The sequence below is a fragment of the Balaenoptera acutorostrata genome, chromosome 5 (genome assembly GCF_949987535.1).
Source record: "Balaenoptera acutorostrata chromosome 5, mBalAcu1.1, whole genome shotgun sequence".
Classification (NCBI taxonomy): Eukaryota; Metazoa; Chordata; class Mammalia; order Artiodactyla; family Balaenopteridae; genus Balaenoptera; species Balaenoptera acutorostrata.
In genome coordinates this window covers 77,612,162-77,635,611 of record NC_080068.1, presented here as the reverse complement: position 1 = coordinate 77,635,611, position 23,450 = coordinate 77,612,162, and the positions used below count along the sequence as shown (strand labels likewise).

At 41.8% G+C, this 23,450-nt stretch overlaps 1 protein-coding gene across 14 annotated transcripts in view; it reads right to left on the bottom strand.

Annotated features, from left to right (window-relative positions):
- APBB2 (amyloid beta precursor protein binding family B member 2) overlaps positions 1–23,450 on the bottom strand; it is a 379,382-nt gene that overhangs the window by 338,223 nt on the left and 17,709 nt on the right. For 10 of the 14 annotated variants that reach the window (XM_057546265.1, XM_057546260.1, XM_057546268.1 and 7 more), the window contains exon 2: positions 12,404–12,562. The exons of 3 other annotated variants lie outside the window; for them this stretch is intronic. The gene's annotated coding sequence lies outside the window, so the exon portion shown is untranslated. Of the gene's footprint in view, positions 1–12,403; positions 12,756–23,450 lie in introns of those variants that run through there. One more of the 14 variants, XM_007178779.2, reaches the window with a different exon arrangement.

Below are 23,450 nucleotides of genomic sequence, written 5' to 3'. Positions count from 1 at the left end.
TTAGAAAATCTAAATGAAGAATGTAAAGGAATTCTTTGTACTTTTTGCTATTTTTTGGAAAGCCTAAAATTATTTCAGAATAAAACGTTTAAAACACTAAAAACTTTTAAATAGATAAGGAAGTGTATGAACCAACGAAAAAGAAACCAAAAGCAGCAAAAACCTGTACAATGTCTATTAACGTCCAGTGGACTAAGGGGTCTCGTCTCCTCTGCAGAGATGGCCCTTATTGAGATCTAACCAATGCATGACGTCACTCTCATTTGGCTTCCCAGGTAGGTTTCCCTCCAGAACTCATGTCCAGACCCCTTTCTGGCTCTAGTCTTTAACATTAACCATCTGATATTTTAGTTTACATGAATCTCTTACGATTTGAGTTAACAAAAGCCCAATCCCCAGAGCCCAATCACCTTACAGGTGTGCTGAGAAAAGAAATGATTCTCCAGGTTATTAAAGCTGAGAGCCAGACCCCAAACTATGGTGATAAAAACCTACTTGCCATGGGCCCTGCCCAACAACCATTCTGCAAGCCTGTAACACCCAAAAATTGTTACTGCCCACACTTTCTTGCAAAGATTAACAGGCAGCTCCCAACAAAAAGAATGTACTCAAGGTACAGTCATCTTGTAAAGCAGGAGATGTCAGCAGCCAGCTTTGAATCTTGCTGAATAAAGGATTATGGAGGACAAAACAGCCAAGGGCCAAGAGCCAAACTCATACACAACTCAGCAAAGGTTTAGCAGCCTGTTGGTTTCAACTGAATAACCTTTTTATATGGCTCCCCTAGGACCTATATCCACAGTGGCCTAGAACAATCCTTATAAAAGGTAATCCTATCCATGTCTTTCCCCAACCTAAAACTCTTAGATAGTTTTCCCCGTTGCATTTAAAATAGAAACCAAAATCCGGGTGGTAGCCTGGTGTCCTGGGCCCTGCCCGCTACCCCACACTTCATCAGGGTCCCTCCCCCTTGTACTCTCCAGTCCCGGAGTCAGCCTTGATCTTCACTCCAAAGACTCAGTGCAAACTGTGCTCTCTGTCTAGAATGTCTTCCCACCCCTCTACCCCGACATACATACACACACACACACACACACACACACACACACACACACACACTTTAGCCTAGCTAACTTCCACTCATCAATATCATTCAGGTTTCAGCTTAAATATCACTTAATCAGCAAAGCTTTCACTGACCAACCTTGAGAACTAATGAGCGCCCTCTGTTTGGTGGTGTTCTCATAGCACCCTATGATTTCTCTTCATAGAACCTACCATCACTTCTAATTACATAAAGGCTCTTGGTCTCCTGTTTAGATTAGGAGCAACCAGAGGGCAGGGACTAAGTCTGGTTTGCAAACCACCACATCCCAATGTCTAGCACAGTATTTTGCACTTCAGACACAGGGGTGGATGATCCTGCCCAAGTCCTCGGCTTCTTTCAGGGTTTAAATGAAGCATAGTATGTCAAGCATACGGATACGGTAAGCACTCATTATGTGATAGCTATTAGAATTACGGGGACTTCCCTGGTGGTGCAGTGGTTAAGAATCCACCTGCCAATGCAGGGGACATGAGTTCAAGCCCTGGTCCAGGAAGATCCCACATGCCACGGAGCAACTAAGCCCGCGTGCCCCAACTACCGAGCCTGTGTTCTAGAGCCCACGAGCCACAACTACTGAGCCCGCATGCTGCAACTACTAAAGCCCACGCGCCTAGAGCCTGTGCTCCGCAACAAGAGAGGCCACCGCGATGAGAAGCCCGCGCACCACAACGAAGAGTAGCCCCCGCTTGCCACAACTAGAGAAAGCCCGCGCGCAGCAACAAAGACCCAGCGCAGCCAAAAATAAGTAAATAAATAAATTTATTAAAAAAAAAGAATTACGTCACAATGCCTTTGCTCTAAATATGCTTGAAATCTACAACTGCTTTTTCTTTCACCTGATGGAGGAGAAAAAAGCCTAGCAAAAGATGCCAAGTTGTCATTTTTTCAATGATACTTTTTGACTGTCAAGTCAGCTCATTTTTAGGATATTGAAAAACTTCAAACTGCAAGGTAAAACATCAAGAAAGAAAATGCTTCTAAAATTAACACACTACACTTTTTTTACTCTGAGATAAATCTATACTCATCATCAGTACATTTTCACTTCCCTCTGTAGCCTTTATTGTTTGCCTTCTCTTTCAAACACCTGGTTATTACAACAAGGGCATTTGCTCCTTTTTCAAACAACAAAGACTCCACTAATAACTTTCATGAAAATGAGTTTTAACTATGGCCAAAATTTCATTTGCTTGAAAAACTTGCTTCTACCTCAACTATGAACTCATGAAAGTAGGATAAATCACAGCTATCCTGAGCAGTCCTTGTTCATAGGAGGATTTAAAATCATTCACAATTGTTAAGTTAGTGAAAAGATAAAAGTGGGGCATTGAAACACCCAAACTGATCATTTTTTCAAGATATGTTTCACTGTAACAGCAGCTAAATTCTCCTGGGCCCTGGCAATATACTCAGGCAAAGGAAACCAGAGGAGAAATGAGAATTCAACTGTGCTGTTTCCTTAGAAGAAAACTACACTTTAAAGAACTTGGCTCTAGAAAATGTCTCCACTGAACTTCCAGATATATATATATATAATATGCAGCCATATCTAGCAGCTGCATGCAAAGCCCAGTGGGTAATTCAAAGATGGACAAAGATGGGGGGAGGGGAGACTTTCCTTCTACCCTCCTAGGTTCGATAGCCAGATCTTCAAAATAAACTGAGAACAGGCAGATTAACAGGAGAAAAGGTCTACAAATTTATTCATTTTTAATAGTACACACATGGGGACATCACAGGAAAAATAAAGTGACTACCCAAAAAAAAAGCAGTGCGATTTGAGAGTTTATATACCATCGTAATACGGGAAAGAAAGGGAGGGATGTTTGTTGGCCTCTCAGGGGAGAGTACATGACTTTTAGGTAAGATGAATGGGCCCTTAGAAGAATAGATGGGAGACATGACAGTTTGTTATAAAGTCTGTCTGGGTGTGGTGTATGTGAAGAGGTAATCTTCCCCGGTTGATGAAACTCCTGGGGAGAGGATTTGTGACAACTGAGTTCCTTTTGGAGGGTCTGTCTTTAGGTAGATAAGGGGAGTTCAGAGAAAGTCTCTCACTGCATTTGCTGTTTTTCAAGAGCCTTTAGTTTAAAACAATCAATATACCAAAGCGGCACATTTTGGGAGGCATGTCGTGAACTCCTTCAGATGACACCATGATCCCTATCCTCACAGTCACTGGATAAACAGACACATAATACATACAAATATGCGCACACACACATCTGATACTGTGACTCGCATGAAAGCTAAGAACCTTGGTGGGGGGGGCAGGGGTGTTTATACAAAAGCAGATCTCTTAACTGCTCTCCCCTTTAACCTACTTGCCAGATTAATCAGCACATCCCACTGCCTCTGTAGAGCATAACAACTGATGTTTCAGCACACCAGCGGCTCACAGCTAGTAAGAGGTGCTACCTGAGCCCAGGGCTTCTCAAGGTGTGGTCCAGAGATGGATGCCAGTCTGCAAACTATTTGTTACCAGCTGCCCAGGAAATGGAGAGTGAGCATTTACAAACGTGGGTAGTCATTACACACAGTTGCCACATACATCCAAGTGCATGAAGAGTGAACTCATCTCAGTGACCAGTTCTGGCGGTGTTGACCTTGTGAGGTGAGCTGCATGAGGCACGAGCTGCCTACTAGTCAAGTGCTGTAGAACCGTGCGACCACGAGGGATGGTTTAAGGTTACTTTGTTAATACATTTTAATATAAATGTATTAAAAATCCACATCCTTTTTTTCATCACAAGATCATTTAAATTTGACCATAAGTTTAAAGGACAAGTTGGAACTGGCTACGGAGGAAGAACTGAAGGTGAATTTCGACGCTAGAGCATCGCTTGCTTCATTTTGAAGAAAAGTGAAAAATGAAGATCTTGAGCTTGCTGAAACTGCTTTGCCTTTTTTCATCTTCATCAACATCCCTCTACAAGGCCAGTTCCTCTACCATGCGTGTTATTAAAACAAACCCACAACCAGTTTAGATATACATTATTCATTAACCCCAAGATAAGCTATCACTAACCCAGCCCAGAGTAGATAAACAAGCAAGAAGTTCATTTCTGACACTAAAAATCTTAAACACTGATATACACAGAGTTTGTTAAAAGTATACATAGGGTATTTAATGTGGAGCATCACCATTTTACTCACAAATTTTGTTTAGTTATAACCGGATTAACAAACTAACTAGAGTAACAGTGATTCTTTATGTGAACTGCCTACACGCATGCTTCTGAAGAACATGCACAGATTTTGTAATTTTTTTCCCACAATATTTGTTGTGTTTGTACTTACTGAGATGTAATTTTATTTATGTTGTTTCTAAAATGTTAAAAAGAATTAAGGCTTGCATATCATATGTCTTTTTTATTTCTTTCCTTTTTTGTTAATAAAGTATAGGTCCATGACAGCTTGAAAATAAAAAGACTAAACCTTCACCATATATAGGTTAAGAAGCAGTGATGTGCTCCCACCAGCAAAGGTGTATCCTCCTCTAGGGTCAGCTGTGTTTACTTCTATTTATGCCAGTTGTTCTTATAATTTAATTTATTTGTACCCAAACACATAATTGTATATAAATACATAAAATATGAGTTCAGAAAAAATGTTTCTATGAAAATGAAGTTGAACATCTGAATACTGTGGAATAACACAATAAAAGAGTAACTAAAATAACTGCTGTTATATTAGGCATGAAGAAGTGGCAAAGGATGGGGAGGCAAATCAGAAAAATCTGGAAGGATTCTACATTCATAGTGCACAAGTATCCTGAAGTTCCTATAACACTTTAAAGCAAGCCAAACCGAAAACCAGGTGGACCAGATGTCACAGGTTATGGTTTATGTGCAAAAAACAACATGGAAACCACTTACCAGGTCCTACCTCAGAAATTAGCAAACAGATGTACATTTATATGTTTGAATTTAAAATAAAATGCTTAAGATATAAATGTAGCATTTTTTTTTTTTACACTTCTCCACTTCAACTGAGCAGCTGCTGGTCATGATAATCCCAGATAAGAGAGCTTATCCTGTAAACACAAAATTCTGCACAGAATATTCAAGAGATTCTGGCCTCCTGGCTCTATCACTGAGACATAACTGGTAGATGATAAAACGGGGACAAAATACAATGTACAGAAAGATACACCAATCACAAAAAGTATAAGGACCCCAAAAAGAGGTTCTAACCACATAAAGAAAATGAAACAATTTGTGAAATTGCACAGCCTATGTCTCTTTTTAGTAACATTATACCCACACCCAATTCCTACAGAGAATATGCTTTTTAGCAGTTAACAGCATTAGCCAAATAAAAGCAGAGCCCTCAGGGGACTTTCTTTCAAAGGTCAAGAAACAAGCACAGAATCAAAAAGTAATATATAAAAAGTCCTTTATGAGATACTGCAAAACATTTTCTCTTACTAGCAATATAGAAAGCTGTTTTGAACCATAAACCAAACTAAGCCAAAGCCATAGGTTTAGTTTAATTCTGAACTCAGACTTTTTTACAGCTTATCCACATTGGCCCACAGGATTAAAGTTTTAATTTAGCATTAGGAAAAATAAGCTAAACAAATGAAAAGTACAATAGTGTGATGAGGGAAATTAACATAGTAAGTCTCATTTAGCATTATTGGGTTGAAAAAACTAAAATTATAGGGAAAAAATTTTAAGATTGTATTAATACTCAAATTGAAATAATTTGAACAAAAACTCATTTTGAACTAATAGTCCTACCCCCACTTCAAAGCACTGGGACTTGGCTGAATTAATACAAAATTTCACTGTCAATTATACTACGCAAATGAAATAGAACGGAAACAATATGCAAAAAAAAAAAAGGGGGGCCATAGAACCCTGTAGGGGAGGAAAGATAATTTTCCCTCCACGCTTCTGAGTTCTTAGCTGAAACCCTTGTAATAAAAGACAGATTAACAAGAGAAAAACAAACAGAAACTTATTAACATGTATACTTTGTATACATGGAAGATACCCAGAGGAAAATGAATAACTCAAGGAGGTACCTTAGAATTCAGACTTAAACACCATCATAATAGGGAAAGGGGAGGGGGGAAGCTGGCCTCTTAGCGGAAAGTAAATGATTTTCTGGAAAGATGAATGGGCCCTTAGAAGATTAGGCGGGACATATGACGGTTTGTGACAAAGTCTGTCTGGGGCTGGTGTCGACACCTAGGCTCCTCTCCCGCGATAAGAGTCAGTCCTCTCTGGTTGACGAAGCTCCTGGGGTGAGGAACTATGACAACTAAGTTCCTTTTGGAGGATCTGTTTTCAGGCAGATAAGGGGAGTTGGGTCAAAGCCTCTCCCTTGCCTTTACTGTTTTTTTCAAGTGCCTACAGTTCAGAATAATCAATACATCAAAGTGGCATATTCGGAGGTGGCACGTCCTAAACTCCCACAGTCGTATTTTGGGGTGGCGTATGCCGCTACCCTCCACACGCAAAGCCTAAACCATGCTGTGGAGGGACACTGGGCCGATGTCCCGGGTCCTGCCCTCCAACTGTGGCTCTACCGATCATTAGCACCATGACCCTGTTTGCTTTAATTCTGGGGTCCCCATCTGTGATCTCTGGGAGTCAGCTGATGTACACACACCACAGCTGCTACCCACTCTAAGATTCTATTGCCCTGGAACTAAACATACAACTGAAATGGACTGAAGCTCTTATGGGCAATGGAAGGCAAGAAGCAAACATAAAATCTACTACAGTGACAGATCTGGACACTCACCCACTTGGCTGATAGTTATTCTGGTTATGAAACAAAGGAAAAAATGGGGAGACGTGCAGCCTACAAAGCAATGTCAAGGACTAGCAAACTTTTATAATTCCTCCTGGCAAAATGAGAAAACCACAATATAACTTAAAAAAATTTTTTTGCATTAAAATAGGTTTTCTTCCTTATTTTGTAATTAGCAAAAATTTATTTTTAAAAAACACAGAGGAAATATATTGAGACAAGGGATTCACAGTGTTTATGTAAAGATTGCTTTACTGGCATCTTTACCTTCTCTTGCAGAACGTTAAATTAATTCCTTCTTTTTAAGTGAAAAGGTGATAACGAAGTAATTAAGAACGTATAATCAGAACTAGATGGCCTGGGTCCAAGTCCCACTCACCAGCTGTATATCCTTGAGCAAGGTTCAGTTTCCTCATCTGCAAAATGAGGATAACATGGTCTCAGCACCTCATGTGGCTGTTGAGACTTAATAGGAGTCAATATATATAAGGCACTAAGCACAGTGTCTCTGGCACACACAAGAACCTATATGTGTTCACTAATATTTTATGGTAACTTCATGTTTAACTAAACATAGATGTTCACTAATATACCAAATGAAAACCAAACAACATCAAGACCCTAGAAAACTGCACATGAAAATATCAACATTAAACATTTAAAACATTAAAATAATTCCAAAATATGACATATATATGTCCTATGACAGATGTATGATATCTATAACAGTAGCTTCATTTAAGTGTTTTCCCAGGCTCCAACCTTCGTCAATCCATCCTATCCACTAGAGGAAACTTCCTAAAGCAATGCTGGGTTTAAGTCACTCCCTGCAAGAACCTTAACGACTCCACACAGTACACGGTAACCCTCAGACCCCAGAACCAGACTAAATGAGCCACTAGCACACTGTACTTCACAGTATTTACCACAGTTTGTAATTACATACTTGAGTGACTGGTTAATACCTTTCTCACCACTAGAATGAAAACCCAGGAGGTAAGGCTTGCATTTTACCCACCACTGTCTATCACAAGGCATGGCCTGCTGCAGGTGGCGGTAAGTATTTGATGGATGAATGAATGACCCTCAGCGTCCATCAAGGCTCACAGCAACACCTCATAGGTATGACCCTTCACGGCTTGTAAAACACTCATATAAATTTTCTCATCTGAGCCTCACAGTAAGCCTTTAGGGAAGGCAGAGGCCCAAAATTCAGAGCCACCCAAGGTCACATTCAGTGGCAAAGAACCAAAGTGCCAACGCCTAGTCTGGAGTTCCTTCCAGAATATTCTTCTGCCCAAGTTAAATCCAATAAAACATCCTAAGGCCTCGGCCTGGCCTCGCGCTTTCCAGCCTCTGTGGTTTTTACTCTTTCCTTCTACTCACCTAGAACTGCCTCTGACCTCTTTATCTGCTTTTCGTTCATTGAACCAGGATTTATTAAGGACTGCGATTGATGCGCAAACCTTCCTCCTTCCTTCAGGGCCCACTCCTGTGTCATATAAGTGCCATTTCCAGTGCATGAACATCTGTGTATTTACTCAACAATATGTCTTTCATTGTACAGACATTTATTTGTTCTTTCAATATAACAGTGAGCACCTACTAACTGTCCTACTGTGTGAGGTTCTAATGAGAACTGCACAGTTAGAATACCGGTGTCCTCCTGGTTTGAAAAACTACTGCAGTTTCTAAAAGAGAATAACAATGTAAATCAGTCTGCTTTAAAAAGCAGTACAATTGCTGCCATTCACACAGTCTGAGATATCCCAGGTACCTTAATTAAGAAGTAAAGCAGCCACCAATATCCACCAAAATAATACAGATTTTATCAATTTTCATATCATTTTAAAAAGGAATACAGCTTAAATTTACGTACCATCATTAAAAAAAAAAAAAAGACTCACACAACGACAGCCACAAGCAAAGTATCTCCAGGTCTACTCCACCAAAATGGTTTTTGTACATCAGGTCTTATAAACAGTTATCGGCCCTTCTCAAACTTGTCCGCTCAAAAGCACACACAATTAAAATGGAAACAACAGATTCAGGAATCCGATTCCTCTGAATTACTAGCACAGAACCACAACTCTAAATACTACAGCAATAAACCTGCAATAATCCTCGTGAAATATAGTATCAATTAAATGTTGGTGCAAGAAATGTAATGCAGAATTACTGCCGTATTAACACTCCCTGAAGATAAATTACCAAAGACTTTAAACAAGTGAAAATCAATTCTATGACTATTTAACACAGCTGGCTTTATTTAAAATTTCCCATAACACATACACTGGCATAAAAAAGAGCCGCAAAGGGTTAATGCGAGATTATTATATATGAATTCAAAAGAAAGGAAGACAGCAGCCTAGGAATCTTCCTTTATCTTGGAAATGACAATATTTTACAGCCTCGGGGGGAAAGAAGACAAAACAGTATTCCATAATGTTAACTCATTACAGGATTTAATAGAAACACTACCCAACTAATTTCAATCCTCCTCTTTCTTTCCCACCTAAATTTCATTGCTGAATTTAAGAGGCCAATCTCAGATAAGACAAAAAGGAAAGTTGCAAGAACACAATAACGAGAGGAGTGGACAAAAACCTGAGAAATCGCTTGTCTCGAGGGCAAAGGCTTGGGTCTGTGAATCCGTATAAAGCTGTATGTCTGTCTCTACCTCACGATCTCCTACACGGACACAACTGCTTTCAAACACCGTGGTCCCACGGGTCTTGAACAAGCCTAAGTAAACCTGCAGAATGGTGGGGTTGTGCTGGTTTGCTTGCTTGAGGGTCTTTAAAAGTAGAGTGAAACTTGCCCAGGTGTTTTCTCATATCTTCCAATGGACCAAGGGGCTTCCCCACCCCCATTTAAGTCTCCCGATTGCTCTGCCTTTCCACACCTTGACCATCTACGAGGCAGTGATTTATACATCCCACAGAGAAGCCACGACCAGCCTCAAGGAGCCTCATTAGGAAAAGCTTCCCTTTTATTAAATCTAAAGCTCTTCTCGTTGTGCAGTTTAATTCCACTCCCCCCCCCGCCACCTTTTATTTTCTTCTGTGAACTCAGTAGAAGGGAATAAACCCCTGAAAGAAAAAAATCCCTTTCATCTCACAAAATAATCACATTTGCGAATCCTGTGAGTTAATAGAATAGGTGTGCCCTTCAAAGAAGGGAGAACATTAATGATCAAATTTAATTCTATCATTTATGTTTAAAAGATTCAGACCTAATATGGCCTTGTAGAAACAAAGCATTTAATATCTCCTTTGATTCTGAAATTGTACAGGTCTCCCTGAAAGTTTAAGTTCACACCTTCACCTACATTCAGTTCCCAGCAGGTGCACAGAGCTTTTCCTAATGGCTTCACGAGTCACTGAGGAGGTGCGGATACACCCCAAGGCCCTTCTGTTTAACTACTGCAGTTGCCCTTTGGAGTCTTCTGCTTCCTTACCTTGGTAGACTGGGAAGATGAGAGGAGATGATATTCAAGTCTGTCAATTACACCTTACTCATAATTCTTGATTTTAAGATATGCGAAGGATGAAACTGAGACGCTACTAAAATTGTTTTTGGCTGTAAATTATCCTGAGGGCTAATTATGTACAATTTCTTCATTTTCCTTATTCAAGCAAGTGAATCCCAGATAAATTTCCTTTCAGGTCAAATTTTTCTTCCCTTATAAATTCATGACTAATCCTATATAACCCTAACACTGCCTTACTCACCCTTCAAGAACTCAGTATTACTGTATTATCCTGTTAGGAGGAAAGGAGCTAAAACTTGTCTGAGAGGGGCTAACGTAACATACTTTGGCATGAAGCTGTTATTACCGAGCAGAGTTAAGGTTAAATAACCCTGTAAAAGAAAAGGGGAGGGAGCCTGAGAAGTACCTGACCTCCATTCTAAGACAGTTACATAAAGGTTTCCCAAAGGTTTTCCCCTTTCTAGCATCCTGGTTACTCTGTACCTCTGGGGTGAACGTGGGCCCCCAGCCTCAGCAAGCTAGTCGTAAAATTAAGGGCTGCCTATATTTACAGCCTCTACTTTCTCTCTTCCCACTGAGTTCACCCCAATCAGGCTTTCATCCCTGTCGTTCTATCAAAACTGCTCTTGTCCAAGTCACCAATGGCCTCCATGTTGCCGAAGCCAGTGGTCAATCTGAATCCTTATTCTACTGGATGATGACTCTGTCTTGAAACATATTCATTACATGCCTTCTGAAACCCTGCCCCCCCCTCTTTCTTTGGGTTCACTTTCTACCTCACTGACTCCTCTTTCTAGGGTCTTCTTTGCTGGTCCCTTCTCATCTTTGAACTCTGGATTCCAGAATCTCTCATGTATCCAATTGCCTGCTCAGCTTCTCTACATGAGTGTCTAACAGGCATCACAAACTTAAGTCCTAAATCAAATTCCTACTATTACCACCTAACTGGCTCCTCCCAAAACCTTGCCCATCTCAGTACATGGCAACTCCATTCTTCCAGTTGTTCAGGAGCCATCCTTGCCTCTGCGTGTGTTTCCTCTCTTTCTCTCCCCTCTTCTCTCCACATCGAATCTAATCTAATGGGATAACAGCTCTACCTTATATCTAGAACCTGGTCACTCACTACCACCTCTAGCACCTGGCAGAGCGAACATCATCTCCTGCCTCAGTTATAGCAATGCCTCTGCTTCCTCCCTTCATTCTAATCTCCGCAAAGCAGAGTGATCCTCTGTGAAACATAAATCCGATGATTATATTATTAACCTGTTCAAAACCCTCTAATGGCTTCCTACCTGCTGTGGGTTGAAGTGTTTCCCCCACAAATTCATATGTTGAAGTCTTAACCCCCAATACCTCGGAATGTGACCTTATTTGGAAAGAGGGTCATCACAGATTAATCAGTCGAGGTTCTTAGGGTGGGCCCTAGTCCAATATGACTGGTGTCCTCATAAGAAGGGGAAATTTGGACACAAAGACACACACATAGGGAGAACACCATGTGAAGATGAAGGCCGAGACCTGCAAGCCAATGAACACCAACTACTGCCAGCAAATGATCAAAAGCTAGCAAAGAGAGATGGAACAGAGTCTCTCTCACAACTATCAGAAGGAACCAACCCTACAATACCTTGACCGTGGACTTAGAACATCCAGAACTGTGAAACAATACATTTCTGTTGTTTTGCCCCGCAGTCTGTAGTACTCTATTACAGCAGCCCTAGCAAATTAATACACCACCTCACACAGAATAAAAGGTGAACTCCGTGCCACGGCCCAAAGGCCCCACATGACTGTACCCCGACTCACACACTGGGCCCCTTGACGTTCCCCCAACAGGCCAGACAAACTCCTCCTCAGGGCCCTTGCTCTGGCTTTTCCCATAGCCCGGCCTGCTCTGCCCCAGCGCCCTCAGTTCCTTTAGATCTCTGTTTAAATACCTCCATAAGGCCTTCTCCCTCCAACACTCTCCACTCCCCTCCCAAGCTTTATCTTTCTCCATCACTGTGCTGTCACCTCCAGATACTTTAAACACTTACTGTGATAGACTGGAAGATCCACTGCTGAGACCCGCAGAGCAGCTGCAGACAGACGGGCTCCAGGGCCCAGCTCCTCGGGGTCAGCTGGTCAGCCTTAGGGCAGAGAGCTTCCTGCCGGAGGCCACACCCCTCCTGGGGCAGCCGCACCTGGTAACACACCTGAAAGGAGTGAGGTCATCGCTCAGTGCCGGAACCTCTGCCAGGGAATCCACCTCACTCCAGAGGTCTCCACACGCCAGTGGGGGCTCTGTCATGTCAAATCTGCATCACAGTTCAACTTCTTCCTCGGCCCAATGCTGCTTCCACCCCCTTCTGTTCACCGTGTTGATCCCAAATAAACATCTTGTTCCCCCAACTCCATCTCAGCGTCTGCTTCAGGAAAACCCAACCCTGAGACACTTGTCTACCTTCCACAACCTGAACGTAATCTTATTGAGGGAAGGGACTTTGGTTCAATGTGTCCCAAAGCCTAAAATACTACCTGGTACAAAACAGGAAATGACTAAATGGGAATATTGGAAGGAAGGAAAGGGGCGGGGCGGGGAGGGAATGCACTGACTGTTTGGATAGGAGACTAGCCCCTGGATAAAACAAAAGCCTCTTAATACAGTCACAAAGCAAAAGGAATACACGCTATCACAATGAAACTAGGCATGAGGTTTCTAAAGTACACATGGCTATTTGATTTCAGAGAAACTTCGAAAAAAGCTGTGTACAAAGTTCCTGAGATTCACTTATTATCTTGCTACTCCTGACTCTTCCCTTCCTCCTAGGATTTTAAATTTTGCAACCTCAAGTTCTACCATCAAGAGGGTTTTCAGGACCCTAACCTTTAAGGTAGGAAAGATACTGTATAATCACTGTTCAATAGCTTTGTGACACCTTATATGTTAATTCTTAATTCCCACTAATGAGAAACCCTGCTCAGCATTTGATCACAATAAATAGCTTATTATAGCCTTTCTCTTTATTGACTGCATCTTATTTCAAGCCTCACTCAAGACATTATTTTTTCTTTCTCAGAGAATTGTCTTTCACTTTATTGCAAGACTAACTGCATTCAGCTCTGGCAAATGATTTAAAATATATTTTCCATGCTCCACAGTTGGCTACTCATTCAGACCCAAATAAAGCTGATTTCTACCTGGTTCCACATTTCATGCCAATTCAGTCAAGAATATGTGAGGTCTGACTATAAAGTAATAAAGCTGGGAGGCTTGTGCGTGCTTGGTTTATAGAATTACTTTCACTTCTTTACGTATCACTGCATGATGAGATTCTAAGGGAAAAATGTAAAGACATGTTTAACACCAAAACCAACAACCCCTAAACTACAGCTACTACTGTTCCACTGGTCTGAACTACTCTAAGACAAATGGATTCAGAACACTGTGTGCCTATAGCCCAGGAATGTCATACATAGACGTACCTGAAATATTTTATAACCATAAATATGAATAACAGAGTCTTCCCAGTGAGACCCATCTAATTTCATCAGCCTTCTGAAATTACATCTTTCACTGAAGCAGCCTCGGAGCACAAAGGCAATAAGATAACGTTAATTAAAATACATAAAACCATCCAGGAGTAGCAAGGAGTAGGCTACCTTTTTTTTAAGGGTAGAAATTGAACTAAAAATAGTAATCATGTTTTGCCAGCTTAAAAAGCTAGGTCTTACTCAGTGCCTGAAGCTGTAACTCTACCAGACCTTCTCCAAGGCAGGATGATAATTAGCATGTTATTATTCATTTGTCTGGTATGCAGCTAACTTTGCAGGGTGCCTGTGCATGCTCACTTTGCAACCGCGAGCTTCAGTTCTCTGCTACCTGTTTGCCATTAAGGAGAATCCAGGAAGTTCCAAAATACAATGTGCCATCCCTTACCGCTATGCCAACAATCAAACCATGCAAAAATGAATCCTAATGAGACCCTCATTACTATCACTGCTGAAGTTCAGCTCTCCACTCCATTTGGAAGACATCTGGGGGCTGAAAAGAGAAAACAGATTCCTGGGACATTTCAGAAGACTGGTCATTCCTGTTGATGACCTACCTGGACAAGGCAAAAGAAAAGGATCTTAAACAGGCAGGAAGATTTCCAGCTTTGGTGCCTGTGGGGACGGTAGTGCTGTTAACGATGGTGGGGAACACAGCAAGCCCTAAAAGGGTTAAAAGGTGGTGGCATCACACATAGCTGGCAGGGATGTAAACCCGAACAACCACTTTGACTCCATTAAGGCTGGACAACCAGCAATCCCATGCTTAAGAATACACCTAGAAGAAATGCATGGTACGTGTCCACCAAAAGGCATATACAAGAATATTCATAGCACCATTATTCTCAATAGCCAAAACTCAGGAAACCAACTGGCTGTCGACAGTAATGTGAATAAGTGGAAGTACATTCACACAATGGAAGACTACACAGAGTGGAAAAGAAGGAACTACTGCAACTCACAACAACATGGGAGGTTGAGCATTACAGCACCAATATGAAAGAGCACATACTGTATGACTCCGAATATGTGAAGTCCAAAGCAGGGAAAACTCAGCTACAGTGACAGAGGGGTAACGGGAGGGATACGCTATGGAAGGGGACAAGAGGAAAGCTGCAGGAAGGATGGAAATGTTCTCTATCTTAATCTGGCTAATGGCTACACAGGTGCATACATATGGGAAAACTCATCCAGCTGTACACCTAAGATTTGTATACCTCCCTATATAGAAGCTATACCTTAATTTTTAAATTTCACGAGTAAATTAAATTCTCCTAGCCCTGCAGCTTTACAGTGATAACAAATCCCCTCCTCGAAACAACTCACTCACCACAGCTACCTGATAACAAAACAGGCCCACTTCAAAAATCAAGCGACAAAAGCATCTTAACAGACCGAAGTCCTCAGTACAAGTAAATGCACATTTATGAACATGTGTATGTAATGTATGTAACACTGAGCTTGCCCGAGGAAGTCATTACCTAAATGTTCTGGACGTGAAGAATCTGGCTCCAGATTCTTCAGGTGTAGAACTGTGGCCCTGACATAGTATGTCATCTCCTCTCTCCTACTTTCTCTAAAACCCCCCAGATGTAATTTACCGATCCCTCTTCTGTGTTAAAGGAACAGGTCTCCATATGCTAACACTGTTTACCTGTGAGCCCCAGGGAGACAGGCTGGGGTTGGCGCACTCACTTTTGTCCCCTAAGCACCTTGTACACTGCCCTAGCACAGTGCAATAAATGTGTACTGGATTTTGAACAATTCAACACACCTTCAGTAAAATTCTTTTAAAACTTCATGGCTAGGGACTTCCCTGGTGGCACAGTGGTTAAGAATCTGCCTGCCAATGCAGGGTACACGGGTTTGAGCCCTGCTCCAGGAAGATCCCACATGTCACGGAGCAACTAAGCCCGTGCACCACAACTACTGAGCCTGCGCTCTAGAGCCCACGAGCCACAAATACTGAGCCCACATGCCACAACTACTGAAGCCTGCACGCCTAGAGCCTGTGCTCCGCAACAAGAGAAGCCACCGCGATGAGAAGCCCACACACCACAAGGAATAGTAGCCTCTGCTCGCCACAACTAGAGAAAGCCCGCACACAGCAACGAAGACCCAACACAGCCAAAAATAAATAAATAAAAGCTTACTGGCTAAGAAATTGGATTTAAAAAACAAAAACAAAAAAACTGGTAGAATTCTAGTCTCAGTTCAACTACTTCATGTACTAAAATTCCTTAATCTCAATGTTCCTTTCTAGATAACCAGAATATATTTACTTAAATAATATACCTGCAAACCTTTTTCATCCACTGATTACCTTAACAGTAAAACAGGAAAAAGATGAGAAAGACCTGGGGGAAAGAATGAATGTAATTGGAACCTACTATGTGATAGGCCCTCTCTTAGGCACTTTACTTACACACATTATCACCTACAAACCTCACAACCTTTTAAGGTGGGAATTGATCTCTCCAGTCCGTAGATGAAGAAAACTGGGATGCGACTGGTCCATCATCACAGTTACGTGCCAGAGCTAGGATTTGAGGTAAAGACTGAAGAACACCAAAGCCTTAGACTTTCTCCTAGACGACGATCCTCCCACTGGCATTCCTGAGCTCTCCAAATGGAAACCTGGGACTCCCCAAGGCTACTTTCATCAGCAAGCTTCACGCGTTCCTTGTGGAGGCTGCTGTTTTCTGCATCATTAATTCTGCAGCTCTCCCAAGACCCAGCTGGGAACAGGACCACCGTTTCTGCTGTTACTGCAGCTGTCTGAAAAATATAGCACAGCCTTGGGCAGGTTGGAAGAGCCTGAGGAGGGCGGGGGAGAGAGAGAGAGAGAGAGAACACACACATGTGTGCACACAAGCAAGAAGGTGGATGTATGCGTATGAACTCTAATAATAAGGAAGTAAAGATAAATTTTAAGTCGTCCAGAAGAGTGGCCACATTTCTTTAATATGGTCACATCAGGATCTAATACATTAGTCTTTACTTATTGGGATATTTGTATATTTGAAATATCTTGTTAAGACAAAAGTTTACAAATAGATATAGATACACACATATCAATATGATATATAAATACACACATCTGGAAGGTTACCCAGACTATTAACTATTAACAATGCTACCTACAGGGAGCAGGAAGAAAGAATGGGGCATTTATACTTCATTCTATATATCTTGAGAAGTAAATAAGATAAAACCTAAAGAACAAACATAAGTTTTCAATAATTACTACAGTTTTACAAAGAGATGTGATTTATTTTTAGATTAGACCCAGCTGATCACACCTCTCCCTTGAAATACGTCTTCACTTGGCTTCTAAGACATCACACTCCTCCATCAATGCCCAGTCCTTCTCAGTCTCCTTTGCTTCTGCTTCCTCTCATCTCCCCAACCCTAACTTGTCAGTGCAAGTCTTCTCCAACTTCACTCCCTCCCTGGATGATCTTTATACTCCCAAACCTGTAACTCCAGCTCAGACCTCTCCCCTAAGCTCCAGACTCCTAGATCCAGCTGCTGGGTCCGTATCTCCAATCAATGTCTATTAAACACCTCAAATTGCCATATTCAAAGCTGAACTCCTGATCCACCATGTCTTTATCCATTCAGGCTGCTATAACAAAGTACCATAGAGTGATGGCTTAAAAACAACAGAAATTTATTTCTCACAGTTCTGGAGGCTGGATGTCCAAGATCAAGGCACCAGCAGATCCACTGTCTAATGAGAACCCTCTTCCAGGAAGGATACAGACTGCCAACTTCTCATATCTTCATGTGGCGGAGAGCAGAGAGGGTTAGCAAGCTCTCTCATAACTCTTATAAAGGCACTAATCCCATTCATGAGGGGTACACCCTCATGACCTTATCTAAGGCCACACCTCCTAGTATCATCACATTAGTGGGTAAGGTTTCCAACATAGGAATTTGGTGGGGGGACACATTCAGACCATGACACTCCCTCACCAAAGCCTACTCCACTGAATCATAGTCTTCTCCATCTCAGTTCAGAGCAGCCTCATACTTCCAGCTGCTCAGACTAAAATCCTTGGAATCATCCTTGACTCCTCCCTTTCTCTCACACCCCACATTCAACCCATCAATAAATTCTACTGGCTCCAATTAGAAAATATACTAAGAATCCAGTCACTTCCACCGCTACTGGCCTTGTCCAACTCTCCATCGTCTCTCAAACCAGATTACCACAACCATCTTTGGACTGATTTCCCTGAGTCCACCCAGCACTCCTAAAATCTATTCTCATACACCCTTGTGAAATGTAAGTCAGGCAGTTACCCCTGGCTGGGAACCCTCCAATGGCTTCACATCTTAATTGGCATTAAAGTCAAGGCTGTTCCAATGGCCCAACCAGCCCTAGAGGGATGTTTCAGCACCTTCACCCCACCTTTTCATCTCTCTGATCCCATCCACTCCTTGTCCCCTCATTGCAGCCACGCTGATACCCTCCCGCTCCTCGAACACCACTGCCTGGAACACTCCTTCCCCAAGTATGCACAGCTCAGGCCGCCCTCCCTCACCTCTTTCAAGTGTTGATTCAAACACCTTCTCTGTAAAGCCTTCCCTGACTGCCCCCCATTTAAAATCACACAGAATATAAAAAACAGAAGGTGTGTATATATATACATATATGTGTATAACTGAGTCACTTTGCTGTACAGCAGAGATTGGCACAGCATTGTAAATCAACTCTACTTCAATTTAAAAAATAAAATAAAATAAAATCACATCCCCTCCTTCTCACCTTCCCCTTACTGCCCCACCCCTCGGGTCTCGTTCATTTTTCTCCACAGTACTTCCTCCTTATGATATCGATTATTTATTTGATTTAGTTACTGTCTATAATCCTGACAATGGATGCAACTTCCACAAAGGCTCAGATTTTTATCTGCTGTGCTGTGTTCATTAGCATCTCACTGGCACTCAATAAATACGCTTAATGATGGGCTTCCCTGGTGGCGCAGTGGTTAAGAATCCGCCTGCCAATGCAGGAGACACGGGTTCGAGCCCTGGTCCGGGAAGATCCCACATGCCGTGGAGCAACTAAGCCTGTGCGCCACAACTACTGAAGCCCGTGCACCTAGAGCCCGTGCTCTGCAACAAGAGAAGCCACCGCAATGAGAAGCCCGCGCACCGCAACGAAGAGTAGCCCCCACTCGCCACAACTAGAGAAAAGCCCACGTGCAGCAATGAAGACCCAATGCAGCCAAAAATAAATAAAACTAAATAAATAAACTTATTAAAAAAATATGCTTAGTGAGTAAACAGAACCTTTTTCAGCCACTTATTTCACCAACATTTTTAACAAGTTTAGTGTAAAACAATTCCATGATCATCATTATGTTGTTTCTGTCCTGAATTTTCTAATTAAACATCTCCCCAAAAATCTCACTCACCAGCCTGCCCTGTGTCCATTGCTGGCCTTACTGCCCCTGCAGTCGAGAAAGGCCTAATTTGTTTGCAAGTGGGAAGAGGCTTAGCAGGCTCTACCCCAAGTGTTAACAATTATTATCTCCAAATGTTGACATTTCTGGTGATGGTTTACTTTTTATTTTCTTTCTGCCTAAGTCTTGTCATAATGAGTACATTTGACTCTCATGATCAAAGAAAACCACAACTGGAAATGACACCCCCCTTTAAAAACTAAAAATAAAAGTAGATTGGACCACAGCTGAAATCATTCATGCATTTGCCATCACAGCTCTGAGAAGTGTAGCCAAAGAAATCCCGAGGCCACACGCCTCTTTTCACCTCTGAACACCTGCCAACTTAGCAGCACCACCAATGGGCTGCGTTCCAGTGATGGTTTTTCTAAACTTACCCTGGTTCAGAACATAGACTGATGTCACCGGGTAATTTGGAGAAAATTAACAATAAACCAAACCATCTTTAAATTGATCGCTTAAAGATACAGGTGGTTCACCAGATCTAAAAACAAAACCATGTTGGCTCAACATGCTGGTTTATTTTTTTTATTTTGCCTAATCAGCAATCTGCACAAAGCTTTGTGCCAATGTCTGGCCTACTTTAATCACTTTTTCCTCTACTTAAACAATGTATTTTTTTCACCTCCTAACCCAAATGTTCAAATGGTGAAAGCTGTTTCAAGAGAGTATACGCACCCAAGGGTGCAGCATTTATCCAAGCCCACAGGAATCGCTGAACTCGATTAAGAATCTTAAGAGAACCCTCTTAGCCCTTGTCTTCTTTTAGCAAATTGAAGAGTAATAAAATTAATTAGAGCCAATACTTTTTTTAAAACACTTATTTTGGGCAAGCACTGATCTAAGGACTTCAAATTAATATGCCCATTTAATCCTCCCAAAATCCGTTATCCCTATTTATATTTTTATTTATTTAAATTTTTTGGCTGTGTTGGGTCTTCGTTTCTGTGCAAGGGCTGTCTCTAGTTGCGGCGAGCGGGGGCCACTCTTCATCGCGGTGCGCGGGCCTCTCACTATCGCGGCCTCTCTTGTTGCGGAGCACAGGCTCCAGATGCGCAGGCTCAGTAACTGTGGCTCACGGGCCTAGTTGCTCCGCGGCCGTTATCCCTATTTAAAAGATGAAAATACAGGGGCTTCCCTGGTGGCGCAGTGGATGAGAATCTGCCTGCCAATACAGGGGACACGGGTTCGAGCCCTGGTCTGGGAAGATCCCACATGCCACGGAGCTACTAGGCCCGTGAGCCACAACCGCTGAGCCTGCGCGTCTGGAGCCTGTGCTCTGCAACAAGAGAGGCCGTGATAGTGAGAGGCCCGCGCACCGCGATGAAGAGTGGCCCCCACCTGCCGTAACTAGAGAAAGCCCTCGCACAGAAACGAAGACCCAACACAGCCATAAATAAATAAATAAATAAATAAATAAAAAGATGAAAATACAGAGGCACAGAGAGGTCAAGAAATTAGCTTAAGGAGACACAGCAGTAAGTGGCAGAATTTGAATCCTGGCTCTAGGACCTATACTCTTGTACCACTATGAGTAACCACTGGGTGTATCTCCTGTGCATGCCATGGTGGTAATACTCCATGCCTTTGGATATACTACTCCCATTTCCCCTAATGTTCTTTCTTTCCTTTGCTGCCTAGAAAACTCCTATTCAACCTCCAAAACCCGTATGTGGGAAACCTTCCCTGATACTCTGAAACCGTGAGAATTAATCATGCTCTTTCTACTTTCTACCACCATTTTCTTTGTTCATATACTATTTCATCAAAATGTAAGTGAATTAATCTTCCCTGACTTAACTATTCATTCTATGTGAAAAGGAGCTGTATCTGATTCACATCTGATTTCTCCACACTTAATAAATATCAAAAAAATGAATTAATTTACAAGTTTGAAACCTTTCTGGGTTTATTTAATAATATAACAACATTTATTAAGTGCTTACTATTCTAGGCACTTCATGTATTTTAACTCACTTAATCCTTACAATAACCCTATGGACAAAAGTACAATTATTGTCACCATTTTGCAGATGTGGAGGCAGAGAACATTAAGGATTCTGTTATCGCCCAAGGTCAAAGCTAGCAAGAACCAGAATTTGACCCCAGGCAGTTTGGCTCCACGCTCACTGACTGCACAGTTCATAGGTCCTGTACTGGACTTCGAAAGGTCAAACCCAGTTCTTGCCCATAAAGATGCCACATGGAATCTTCTTTCTAAAGGATCTATGAGGGTTCACCATGAACACTCACTGTCTAGCATGAGGCCTGTCATTAAAAAAGAAGCTCAACAGATATTTGTTGAAGGATCAAAAATCATTTCTATATAGTTTTTAAATGACTGAATTTTTCACATGTAATAGCACCAGGCACTGGCCAAGGTATTAAACATAGATTACTTTATCTTCAAAGTGACTATATGAGGAAGGTATTCTTTTTAGTCCTACTTTACAGATGAGGAAACTGAGGCACCACGAGTTTCAATAACTTGCCTTATAACTTGAGGTTCAAGATCACAACATTAGAATGTGAAGCCAGGATTCAAACTCAAGCAGTCTGACTCTAAAGTCTTGTGGTTTCCTGGGCCTGCTGGAACAAACACAAACTGTGTGGCTTAACCAACAGAAATGTATTCTCTTAGAGTTCTAGAGGCTTGAATTCTGACATCAAGGTGTTGGCAGGACCACGCGCCTTCCAAAGCACCTAGAAGAGGATCCTTCCTAGCCTCTTCCAGCTTCTGGTAGCCCCGGTGTAACTCTAATTTCTGCCTTCGTCGTCACACAGTCATCTTTCTTCTGTGTCTGTGTATCTCTGTCTTCACGTGGCATTCTCCCAGTCTGTGTCTATGTCCAAATTTCGCTTCTGATAAGGACACCAGTTACAATGGATTAAGGGTCCACCCTACTCCAGTTTCACCTCATCTTAACTTGACATCTTCAAAGACCATTTTGTAAATAAGGTCACATTCACAAGTACCAGAGGTTAAGACTTCAAGGTATTTGGGGGGCGGGGGGGGGGGTGGTGCACAAGGGGAGAGACACAGTTCTAAAGGTAACAAATACCTTAAACAGAACTGACTCCAGAGATGCAGGGAAACGACTCCGTTTTTCTAGCCAGTTAATTCTCTTGATTGGTGCAAAATTTGTTAGTTCTCAAATCACTCTTTTGAATACAGAGGGGAGTGGTTAAATGTTTGAGATTCAAGGGTTAAATGTTTGAGATTCAAGCGTTTCTTTACATACAAGGTAAACAGAACACAATCGAAATGTAAACATATTTTAAGTAAATTAGAAACTTTTTTATCATAAAAAAGCAAGTATTTCCCTAGAATGGAAGCCAGTTAATATACCAGAAAAATTCAAAGTAAAATACTTATAATCTGCTTACCTTCCCACTCTCTTAATTTCTCTCTCCATTTCTTCCATCAAGGCAATACTTCTGAATTCTGACCAATGAACAATCATCAAACAATATTCTATAATAGTGACCTATAATCATTTGATATTTTCTTTTAAAACTCTTAAGAGAAGTATCCATCTCTTTTGATTCTTTGGGGCCTACAGCTAACAGTTAAAGATTACATGCAGCCTTCAAATTTTTATTAACAAAAATTAGCCCTCAAGGAAACATGTAAATGAAGTACACAACTATGCAAGTAAACAGGTGTGTTTCAAATTTCTCCCATTGATAGCTTCCCTATACTTCCAGAGTCTAATGTCAAACTTGCGCATTCACCCTATATCAACTGTGCTTTCTTTATCTGTTAATCATGTGAAATACCTTTACCACACACTGGAAGCCTGATTTTCTCTGTATGCTAAGGAAACAACCAGAAATTTCCAAAACAGGTTAATTCAGAATTTGGCCCTTTAGGGACTTCCCTGGTGGTGCAGCGGTTAAGACTCCATGCTCCCAATGCAGGGGGCCCAGGTTCGATCCCTGGTCAGGGAACTAGATCCTACATGCCGCAACTAAGAGCTCACATGCCACAACTAAAAGAGCCCACATGCCACAATTAAAGACCCTGCATGCCGCAACTAAAGATCCCGTGTGCCGCAACTAAGACCCAGCACAGCCA